Consider the following 12478-nt stretch of genomic DNA (forward strand, 5'->3'; position numbering starts at 1 on the left):
GACCTCAGCATTTCCAGGTTGACGCTTTATCCACTGTGCCACCACAGGTCAGACTGTTGCTTTCAGTTTTATATTTCACATATGAGTGAAATCATATGGTTCTTGAATTTTTCTGTCTGACTCATTTCACTTAATATATCCTTAAGATCCATCCATATTATCAGAAATAGCAGTATTGCATCTTTCCTTATGCCTGAGTAGTATTATATATGTACCACATCTTCTTTATCTAATCATCAAACCTTTCTTTTCAAACTCTCCTGTACCTAACCTATCCTGTCCTGCCTCTCTTACGCTGTATGCAAGAATTCTTCTGTGTTGATTCTTTCACCAATGAGTGAGGGATTAAGGTGGGAAAGAGAAAGAGTTTTAACAATCCACATAGTTAAAAATATCAGACTTCATCTCCTTCCCACCAACCCTGATTGTGTCATCTAAGTACATCTCTTCACTTCCACTCTCTCAACTAATCTCGTTTTCTTGACTTTTCTGGAAAGTCACCAGACAAGAATACAAGGGAGGGTATTATAAAAAAAACAACAAGACACTGGCCAGTTGGCTCAGTGGTAGAGTGTTGGCCTGGCGTGCAGGAGTCCCGGGTTCGATTCCCAGCCAGGGCACACAGGAGAAGAGCCCATCTGCTTCTCCACCCCTCCCCCTCTCCTTCCTCTCTGTCTCTCTCTTCCCCTCCTGCAGCCAAGGCTCCATTGGAGCAAAGTTGACCCGGGTGCTGAGGATGGCTCTGTGGCCTCTGCCTTAGACGCTAGAATGGCTCTGGTTGCAACAGAGCGACGCCCCAGATCGGCAGAATATCACCCCCTGGTGGGCTTGCCGGGTGGATCCCAGTGGGGTGCATGCAGGAGTCTGTGTGATTGCCTCCCCGTTTCCGGCTTCAGAAAAATACACACACACAAAAAAAAAAAAAAAAGACATCAAGAAGTAGAGCAGAGAATTAAGGTAAAAGATGGGAAATTTTCTCTCCAGTACTTCTTACAAACTTGAAGTGTGGGGGGCAAAATTAGGACAACCAAAAGAAGAATTAAAAAATGGCTACATTGTAGCTACAGAGATCACGAGGGCTTAGCCTTAGAGTCAAATGGCAATGGTTTCTTTCTATCCTTTTCTTTTTTTTATTTATTTTTATTTTTTTTAAGTTTTTTCATTTTTAAATAATTTTATTTTTTAATGGGGCGACAACAATAAATCAGGATACATATATTCAAAGATAACAAGTCCAGGTTATCTTGTCGTTTAATTATGTTGCATACCCATCACCCAAAGTCAGATTGTCCTCTGTCACCTTCTATCTAGTTTTCTTTGTGCCCCTCACCCTCCCCCTTTCCCTCTCCCATTCCACCCTCCCCCCGTAACCACCACACTCTTATCAATGTCTCTTAGTTTCACTTTTATGTCCCACCTACGTATGGAATAATACAGTTCCTGGTTTTTTCTGATTCACTTATTTTGCTTCGTGTCATGTTATCAAGATCCCACCATTTTGCTGTAAATGTTCCGATGTCATCATTTCTTATGGCTGAGTAGAATTCCATAGTGTATATGTGCCACATCTTCTTTATGCAGTCATCTATTGAAGGGCTTTTTGGTTGTTACCATCTCCTGGCCACTGTGAACAATTCTGCAATGAACATGGGGCTGCATATGTCTTTACGTATCAATGTTTCTGAATTTTTGGGGTATATACACAGTAGAGGGATTGCTGAGTCATAAGGTAGTTCTATTTTCAGTTTTTTGAGGAACCACCATACTTTCTTCCATAATGGTTGTACTACTTTACTTTACCACCAACAGTGGATGAGGGTTCCTTTTTCTCCACAGCCTCTCCAACATTTGCTATTACCTGTCTTGCTAATAACAGCTAATCGAACAGGTGTGAGGTGGTATCTCATTGCAGTTTTGATTTGCATTTCTCTAATAACTAATGAAGATGAGCATCTTTTCATATATCTGTTGGCCATTTGTATTTCTTCCTTGGAGAAGTGTCTGTTCATGTCCTCTTCCCATTTTTTTATTGGATTGTTTGTTTGTTTGTTGTTGAGTTTTATGAGTTCTTTGTATATTTTGGATATTAGGCTCTTATATGAGCTGTGGTTTGAAAATATCATTTCCCATTTAGTTGGCTTTCTGTTTATTTTGTTATCAGTTTCTCTTGCTGAGCAAAAACTTCTTAGGCAGATATAGTCCCATTCATTAATTTTTGCCTGCACTTCTCTTGCCTGTGGAGTCAAATTCATAAAATGCTCTTTAAAACCCAGGTCCATGAGTTGAGTACCTATGTCTTCTTCTATGTACTTTATTGTTTCAGGTGTTATGTTTACATCTTTGATCCATTTTGAGTTAATTTTAGTACAGGGGGACAAACTGTAGTCCAGTTTCATTCTTTTGCATGTGGCTTTCCAGTTTTCCCAGCACCATTTATTGAAGAGGCTTTCTTTTCTCCATTGTGTGTTGTTGGCCCCTTTATCAAAAATTATTTGACTATATATATGTGATTTTATTTCTGGACTTTCTATTCAGTTCCATTGGTCTGAGTGTCTATTTTTCTGCCAATACCATGCTGTATTGATTGTCGTGGCCCTATAATAGAGTTTGAAGTCAGGTATTGTAATGCCCCCAGCTTCATTCTTTTTCTTTAGGATTGCTTTGGCTATTCGGGGTTTTTTATAGTTCCATATAAATCTGATGATTTTTTGCTCTATTTCTTTAAAAAATGTCATTGGAAGTTTGATGGGAATTGCATTAAATTTGTATATTGCTTTGGGTAATATAGCCATCTTGATTATATTTATTCTTCCTAACCAAGAACAAGGTATATTCTTCCAGCTCATTATATCTTTTTTTATTTCCCTTAACAATGGTTTATAGTTTTCATTATATACGTCCTTTACATTCTTTGTTATGTTTATTCCTAAGTATTTTATTTTTTTTGTTGCAATCGTGAAGGAGATTATTCTTTTGAGTTCGTTCTCAGTTGTTTCATTGTTGGCATATAGAAAGGCTATTGACTTCTGTATGTTAATTTTGTATCCTGCGACCTTACTGTATTGGCTTATTGTTTCTAGTAGTCTTTTTGTGGATTCTTTGGGGTTTTCGATGTATAGGATCATATCATCTGCAAAAAGTGATACCTTTACTTCTTCTTTTCCAATATGGATGCCTTTTATTTCTTTGTCTTGTCTGATTGCTCTGGCTAGAACCTCTAGGACCACATTAAATAAGAGTGGAGAGAGTGGACAACCCTGTCTTGTTCCTGATTTGAGGGGGAAAGCCTTCAGTTTAGTGCCATTTAATATGATGTTAGCTGATGGTTTATCATATATAGCCTTTATCATGTTGAGATATTTTCCTTCTATACCCATTTTGTTGAGAGTCTTAAACATAAAATTGTGTTGTATTTTATCGAAAGCCTTTTCTGCGTCTATTGATAAGATCATGTGGTTTTTGTTCTTTGTTTTGTTGATATGGTGTATTACGTTAACCGTTTTACGTATGTTGAACCATCCTTGGGATTCTGGGATGAATCCCACTTGATCATGATGTATTATTTTTTTAATATGTTATTGTATTCGATTTGCTAGTATTTTGTTTAGTATTTTAGCATCTGTATTCATTAGAGATACTGGTCTGCAGTTTTCTTTTTTTGTGCCATCCTTGCCTGGTTTTGGTATGAGGTTTATGTTGGCCTCATAAAATGTGTTTGGATGTATTGCTTCTTCTTCAATTTTTTGGAAGACTTTGAGTAGAATAGGAACCAATTCTTCTTTGAATGTTTGATAAAATTCGCTGGTATAGCCGTCAGGGCCTGGACTTTTATTTTTGGGGAGGTTTTTAATGGTTTTTTCTGTTTCTTCTCTACTGATAGGTATGTTTAGGCTTTCTGCTTCTTCTTGACTCAGTCTAGGAAGGTTGTATTGTTCTAGGAATTTATCCATTTCTTCTAGGTTGTTGAATTTAGTGGCATAAAGTTTTTCATAGTATTCTACAATAATTCTTTGTATATCTACAGTGTCCGTGGTGATTTCTCCTTTTTCATTTTGGATTTTGTTTATATGAGTTCTTTCTCTTTTTTCCTTGGTAAGTCTTGCCAAGCATTTGTCAATTTTGTTGATCTTTTCAAAGAACTAGCTCCTTGTTCTATTAATTTTTTCTATAGTTTTCCTGTTCTCTAATTCATTTATTTCTGCTCTGATTTTTATTATCTCCTTTCTTCGGCTGGTTTTGGGTTTTCCTTGTTCTTTTTTTTCTAGTTCCTTAAGGTGTGAAGTTAAGTGGTTCACTTGGGCTCTCTCTTGTTTGTTCATATGGGCCTGAAGTGATATGAACTTCCCTCTTATCACTGCTTTTGCTGCATCCCATAGATTCTGATATGTCGTATTGTCATTTTCATTAGTCTGTATATATCTTTTGATCTCTGCACTTATTTCTTCTTTGACCCATTCATTTTTTAAAAGTATGTTGTTTAGTTTCCACATTTTTGTGGAATTTTTTTCCTCTTTTTTGCAGTTGAATTCTAGTTTCAAGGCTTTATAATCAGAAAATATGCTTGGTACAACTTCGATTTTTCTGAATTTGCTGATGTTGTTTTTGTGGCCCAACATATGGTCAATTCTTGAGAATGATCCATGTACACTGGAGAAAAATGTATACTCAGTCACTTTGGGATGAAATGTCTTGTAGATGTCTATCATATCCAGGTGCTCTAGTGTTTTGTTTAAGACCACTATGTCTTTGTTGATTCTCTGTTTGGATGACCGATCTAGAGCCGTCAGCGGTGTATTGAGGTCTCCAAGTATAATTGTATTTTTGTCAGTTTTTGTTTTAAGGTCAATAAGTAGCTGTCTTATATATTTTGGTGCTCCTTAGTTTGGTGCATATATATTAAGAATTGTTATGTATTCTTGATTCAGTATCCCCTTTGCCATTATGAAGTGGCCATTTTTGTCTCTGAGTACTTTTCCTGTCTTGTAGTCAGCATTATCCTATATGAGTATTGCTACACCTGCTTTTTTTTGGATGTTATTTGCTTGGAGTATTGTTTTCCAGCCTTTCACTTTGAATTTGTTTTTATCCTTGTTACTTAGATGAGTTTCCTGTAGGCAGCATACTGTTGGATTTTCTTTTTTAATCCATTCTGCTACTCTGTGCCTTTTTATTGGTGAGTTTAATCCGTTTACATTTAGTGTAATTATTGACACTTCTGAGTTCCCTATTGCATTTTATATCTTGCTTTCTGTTAGTTTTGTGTCTTGTTTGATCCTTCTCTTTTGTTTTTCTATCTTTTGTTTTTATTTGGTTGTATTCCATACATCTTTCCTCTGTTGCTATCTGTTTTATCTCATGTGTTTCTGTGGTGGTTTTTTCAATGGTGGTTACCTTTAAGTAATGAAAAGTGTTCCTACCCTGTTCATTGTAGTGAACTATTTTGTGAGTATTTTTGCACTCCATCGTCCTTTGCTACTGTTAATCTCCATCTTCTCCCCCCCTTTCTTTTTGTTGTTATCACAGTTTAAATTTTGTTTTATTGTGTTCTTCTTGGAGCTTTTACTTGTGGCTCTGTTTTTTTTTTGTTGTTCTTTGTTTCTGATTGGAGAATCCCCTTTAGTAATTCCTGGAGTGAGGGTTTCCTGATGATAAATTCCCTCATATTTTCTGTTTCTGTGAATGTTTTTATTTCTCCTTCATATTTAAAGGATAGCTTTGATGGGTATAGTATTCATGTCTGAAAGTTCCTCTCTTTCAGGACTTTAAATATTGGGGTCCACTCTCTTCTAGCTTGTAGAGTTTCTGCTGAGAAATCTGATGATAATCTAATGGGCCTTCCTTTATATGTTGTATTCTTCTTTTCCCTGGCTGCCTTGAGAATTTTTTCTTTGCTGTTGGTTTGTGCCAATTTTATTATGATATGCCTTCGAGTAGGTTTCTTGGAGTTAAGAAAACTCGGAGTTCTGTTTGCTTCTTGAACTTGAGGCTTTAGTTCTTTCCACAGGCGTGGGAAGTTCTCATCTATTATTTGTTTGAGTATGTTCTCCATTCCATTTTCTCTCTCTTCTCCCTCTGATATACCTATTATTCTTATGTTTTTCTTTTTGATGGAGTCAGATAATTCTTGTAGGGCTATCTCATTTTTTTTAATTTTTGAGTCTCTTTCTTCTTCTCTCTGTTGTGCCTCAAGTTGCTTGTCTTCTATTTCACTAATCCTCTCTTCTATCTGACCTGTTCTATTAGCTAAGCTTGTTACTTTGTTTTTCTGCTCGTGAATTGAGTTTTTCATCTCTGTTTGATTTGTTTTTATAGTTTCAATTTCCTTGGACATATATTCTTTGTGTTCATTGAGTTGTTTTCTGAGATCCCTAAATTGCCTTTCTGTGTTTTTTTGTATATCTCGGAGGATTTTTAGGATTTCTATCTTGAATTCTCTGTCACTTAGCTCCAAGGTTTCCAATATATTCAATTTTTTCTCCATAGATTTTTCCTCATCTAGCTGTGTTACCTCTCTTTCTTTTGCATCCATGATATTCGATTTTCTCTTCCTTAATGGCATCTGAGGGTGGTTTTGTTGATAGTATTAATGAGATTTAATAAAAATAAAAAGTTAAAAAAATAAAAAATCAAAGAGTTGTTTTTTTTTAAAAAAATTAATAATGAAATAAAGAAAAATAAAATAAAAATTAAAAAAAAGGAAATTATTCCCCCCCTCCTTTTTTCCACTCCTCTCCTCTCCCCTCTTTCTTGAGAAAATCTTGTGGTGAACTGTGAATTATAACAAACAATGCCTGTAATGGAGGGCCTGAATTGGGGAAAAGTAATAAAGGGGCAAAAAAAAAAAAAAAAAAAAGAAAGAAAGAAAAAAGAAGGAGGTATGGACCCACAAAAAGCAACTAAGGAAAAAATTTGGGTCAAGAATAAAATGATTTGCTTTTAGGTGTTGGTTGACTAAGAGTTATGATGAGAGGAATAAGAGGGAAACAGAAAAATGGGGGGGCAAATTAAAAAATTACTATTGTATTTAGTGGAACAAGACCTAAATAAAATGGAGAGCCAGGGATGGGAGCACTGCTCTTGAGTTAAAAAGGTGAAGTAAACCCCCCCCAAAATGCCACAAACATAAGTTTGAGTCCCAGATAAGATAATTTGTTTGTTATTGAAGTTTGAATGAGAGGAAATGTAAAGTAGAAAGGAAGAAACTAATATAGAGAGAGAAAAGAAAGAGAGAGAGAGAAAAAAAAAGGGAACCACTAAAAGAAGAAAAAAGAAAAAAAGAGGAGAGAGAGAGAGTTAAGGGTTTTAGAGTGCAACCCTCATAGAGAGAAAGGAAGAGGAAAGAAAAGGTAATGGGAGAAGTAACACTTATGGGTAGTGTAGTTCAAGGAGATGAGAGAGTAAGACTGGCAGAGAGTTAATCAGCCAAATTGGAGGAGGAAAGGAAATATCAAGAATGAAGATAAGGGAGATGACCTCAGAGTAATAGTGGGGTAGGAAGTGATACTGATAAATCTCCCCCAAAACTCAACAAGATCTTCAACCAGAAATAGAAAAACCTATCCTTGGAGTTCCAGATGCTTCGCAATACACTCAAAGGTATGGTCGAGTGAAAAAGTGGCTAAATATATAACCAAACCCCGAAGGAAATAGGGAGTAAAAATTGCTCCGCCTTCCTCACTAAACTAAACAGGGCGCTTTCTCTGGTAACTGTGAATATAGAAACTGAGGCGGGCAAAGGGAGTTAATAGATCCAGGCCACGGCACAAACGGCCGAACCAGGCTGTGGCATGGAGATCCAAGCCGAGGAAAAACTGATCCTGTGGCAACCTGGGCAATACAAGCTAACACTCGCGCCAAACACATAAAAAAAAAGACAAGTGGGGCGGACATTTTACCCAGTCTCCTGGTCGGCGTGCGCGCAGTTTGTGGGCGAGAGATTTCTTCCTAGGCCCCGACAGTGGGTGCCCGTGTTGCCCCACGGAGAGGCAGGATCAGAGGCCTTTCTGTGGGCCGAGGGCAGAGTCTCTGGGCAGCCCTAGCGCCCTGGGAAAGCCACGCATGGGAAAGAGTGAGAACTAATTCCAACTGTGGAGATTTTCTGTGCTGGAGGGTGTTTTACTCAGAGGGAAATGCGGCCGGCCTCATATCCTGGTCTGCGCGCGCAGATAGTGAATGAGAGATTCCTCCGAGTGCCTCGGCAGTGCGCGCCCGTGTTATCGCACAGAGGGGCAGAGTCAGGGGCCTTTGTGTGGGCCAAAGCGGAATCTCGGGCCGCCCCAGCGCCTTGCAAAAGCCGCGCACGGGGCCGGAGCGAGACTTAATTCCAACGCTGCAACTTTTCCCTGCGGTTGGGGGTTTCACTCAGAGCGTGAGACTGCTGGCCGGATATCCTGGTCTGCGCGCAGCCAGTGAGTGAGAGTTTCCTCCAAGCGCCCCAGAAGTGGGCGCCCGCTTGTGTTACCGGACAGAGTGGCAGAGCCAGAGGTCTTTGAATGGGCGGAAAGCCCGCCTGATTATGCTAGCAGCTCTGACTGAATGAGCCTTACCCAGAGCCCTGTGCTGAGTGGAAATAGAGTGGGGAGTTGCCAGCTCTTTGAGCCTCTTACTATCCAGGCAGAGGCAGCAGCAACCCCATAGCTGGATTATCAGGCTACTAATTGAGGAAGGAAAGACTAGGAGAAAGGCTCCAGGAACACGGACTCTCTCACTGTCGGAGCCTATAAATGCTAATGAGCAACGACTGCCAACGAGACTAAAGCACAATACATGACATCACCATAGAGACTTATCAACTGCAAACCTCTACCTGAGCGTGCCAAAGGGGCAGAACCCGGGGTACAGAGTCACCGACCAGGAAGAGGGAGAGAAAAGAAAAAGCAAGAAGATAACCTCTCAAAATCAAGAATAATCTGCAGACTTTATAACCTATCCCATTTTATTATATTTGTTCGTTTGTTTCTCTTATCTTCATTCTTGATATTTTTTTCCTCCTCCAATTTGGCCGATTAACTCTCTGCTGGTCTTACTCTCTCCTCTCCTTGAACTACACTGCCTATAAGTGTTACGTCTCCCATTATCTTTTCTCTCCTCTTCCGTTCTCTCTATGAGGGTTGCACTCCAAAACCCTTAACTCTCTCTCTCTCCTTTCTTTTTCCTTCTTTTAGTGGTTCCCTCTTTTTTTCTCTCTCTCTCTTTCTTTTCTCCCTCTATATTAGTTTCTTCCTTTCTACTTTACATCTCCTCTCATTCAAACCTCAATAACAAATTATCTTATCTGGGACTCAAACTTATGTTTGTGGCATTTTGGGGTTTTTTTACTTCACCTATTTAACTCACTAGCAGTGCTCCCATCCCTGGCTCTCCATTTTATCTAGTTCTTGTTCCACTAAATACAATAGTAATTTTTTAATTTGTCCCCCCATTTTTCCGTTTTCCTCTTATTCCTCTCATCATAACTCTTAGACAACCAACACCTAAAAGCAAATCATTATATTCTTGATCCAAATTTTTTCCTTATTTGCTTTTTGTGGGTCCATACGCTCTTTTTTTTTCTTTCTTTTTTTCTTTTTTTTTTTTTGCCCCTTTATTACTTTTCCCCAATTCAGTCCCTCCATCACAGGCATTGTTTGTTATAATTCACAGTTCACCACAAGATTTTCTCAAGAAAGAGGGGAGAGGAGAGGAGAGGAAAAAAGGAGGGGGGGATAATTTCCTTTTTTTAAAATTTTTATTTTATTTTATTTTTCTTTATTTCATTATTAATTCTTTTTTAAAAACTCTTTTCGATTTTTAATTTTTTTATTATTTATTTCAACGTTTTATTCTTTATTAAATCTCATTAATACTATCAACAAAACCACCCTCAGATGCCATTAAGGAAGAGAAAATCGAATATCATGGATACAAAAGAAAGAGAGGTAACACAGCTAGATGAGGAAAAATCTATGGAGAAAAAATTGAATATATTGGAAACCTTGGAGCTAAGTGACAGAGAATTCAAGATATAAATCATAAAATCCTCCGAGATATACAAGAAAACACAGAAAGGCAATTTAGGGAGCTCAGAAAACAACTCAATGAACACAAAGAATATATGTCCAAGGAAATTGAAACTATAAAAACAAATCAAACAGAGATGAAAAACTCAATTCACGAGCTGAAAAACGAAGTAACAAGCTTAGCTAATAGAACAGGTCAGATAGAAGAGAGGATTAGTGAAATAGAAGACAAGCAACTTGAGGCACAACAGAGAGAAGAAGAAAGAGACTCAAAAATTAAAAAAAAGAGATAGCCCTACAAGAATTACCTGACTCCATCAAAAAGAAAAACATAAGAATAATAGGTATATCAGAGGGAGAAGAGAGAGAAAATGGAATGGAGAACATACTCAAACAAATAATAGATGAGAACTTCCCAAGCCTGTGGAAAGAGCTAAACCCTCAAGTTCAAGAAGCAAACAGAACTCTGACTTTTCTTAACTCCAAGAAACCTACTCCAAGGCATATCATAATGAAATTGACACAAACCAACAGCAAAGAAAAAATTCTCAAGGCAGCCAGGGAAAAGAAGAATACAACATATAAAGGAAGGCCCATTAGATTATCATCAGATTTCTCAGCAAAAACTCTACAAGCTAGAAGAGAGTGGACCCCAATATTTAAAGTCCTGAAAGAGAGGAACTTTCAGCCATGAATACTACACCCATCAAAGCAATCCTTTAAATATGAAGGAGAAATAAAAACATTCACAGATACAGAAAAGATGAGGGAATTTATCATCAGAAACCCCCACTCCAGGAATTACTAAAGAGGGTTCTCCAATCAGATACAAAGAACAAAAAAAAAAAAGAGCCACAAGTAAAAGCTCCAAGAAGAACACAATAAAACCAAATGTAAACTGTGACAACAACAAAAAGAAAGAGGGGGAGAAGATGGAGATTCACAGTAGCAAAGGACGATGGAGTGCAAAAGTACTCACAAAATAATTCGCTACAATGAACAGGGTAGGGACGCTTTTCATTACTCAAAGGTATCCACCATTGAAAAAACCACCACAGAAGCACATTAGATAAAAAAGATAGCAACAGAGGAAAGATGTATGGAATACAACCAAATAAAAACAAAAGATAGAAAAACGAAAGAGAAGGATCAAACAAGACACAAAACTAACAGAAAGCAACATATAAAATGGCAATAAGGAACTCACAAGTATCAATAATTACACTAAATGTAAACGGATTAAACTCACCAATAAAAAGGCACAGGTAGCAGAATGGATTAAAAAAGAAAATCCAACAGTATGCTGCCTACAGGAAACTCATCTAAGTAACAAGGATAAAAACAAATTCAAAGTGAAAGGCTGGAAAACAATACTCCAAGCAAATAACATCCAAAAAAAAAAGCAGGCATAGCAATACTCATATCTGATAATGCTAACTACAAGACAACAAAAGTACTCAGAGACAAAAATGGCCATTTCATAATGGCTAAGGGGACACTGAATCAAGAAGACATAACAATTCTTAATATATATGCACCAAACCAAGGAGCACCAAAATATATAAGACAGCTACTTATTGATCTTAAAACAAAAACTTACAAAAACACAATCATACTTGGAAACATCAATACACCGCTGACGGCTCTAGATCAGTCATCCAAACAGAGAATCAACAAAGACATAGTGGCCTTAAACAAAACACTAGAGCACCTGGATATGATAGACATCTACAGGACATTTTATCCCAAAGTGACTGAGTATACATTTTTCTCCAGTGTACATGGATCATTCTCAAGAATTGACCATATGTTGGGCCACAAAAACAACATCAGCAAATTCAGAAAAATCGAAGTTGTACCAAGCATATTTTCTGATCATAAAGCCTTGAAACTAGAATTCAACTGCAAAAAAGAGGAAAAAAATTCCACAAAAATGTGGAAACTAAACAACATACTTTTAAAAAATGAATGGGTCAAAGAAGAAATAAGTGCAGAGATCAAAAGATATATACAGACTAATGAAAATGACAATACGACATATCAGAATCTATGGGATGCAGCAAAAGCAGTGATAAGAGGGAAGTTCATATCACTTCAGGCATATATGAACAAACAAGAAAGAGCCCAATTGAACAACTTAACTTCACACCTTAAAGAACTAGAAAAAGAAGAACAAAGACAACCCAAAACCAGCCGAAGAAAGGAGATAATAAAAATCAGAGCAGAAATAAATGAATTAGAGAACAGGAAAACTATAGAAAAAATTAATAGAGCAAGGAGCTGGTTCTTTGAAAAGATCAACAAAATTGACAAACCCTTGGCAAGACTTACCAAGGAAAAAAGAGAAAGAATTCATATAAACAAAATCCAAAATGAAAGAGGAGAAATCACCACGGACACTGTAGATATACAAAGAATTATTGTAGAATACTATGAAAAACTTTATGCCACTAAATTCAACAACCTAGAAGAAATGGTTA

Source organism: Saccopteryx leptura, chromosome 4 (genome assembly GCF_036850995.1).
Source record: "Saccopteryx leptura isolate mSacLep1 chromosome 4, mSacLep1_pri_phased_curated, whole genome shotgun sequence".
Lineage (NCBI taxonomy): Eukaryota > Metazoa > Chordata > Mammalia > Chiroptera > Emballonuridae > Saccopteryx > Saccopteryx leptura.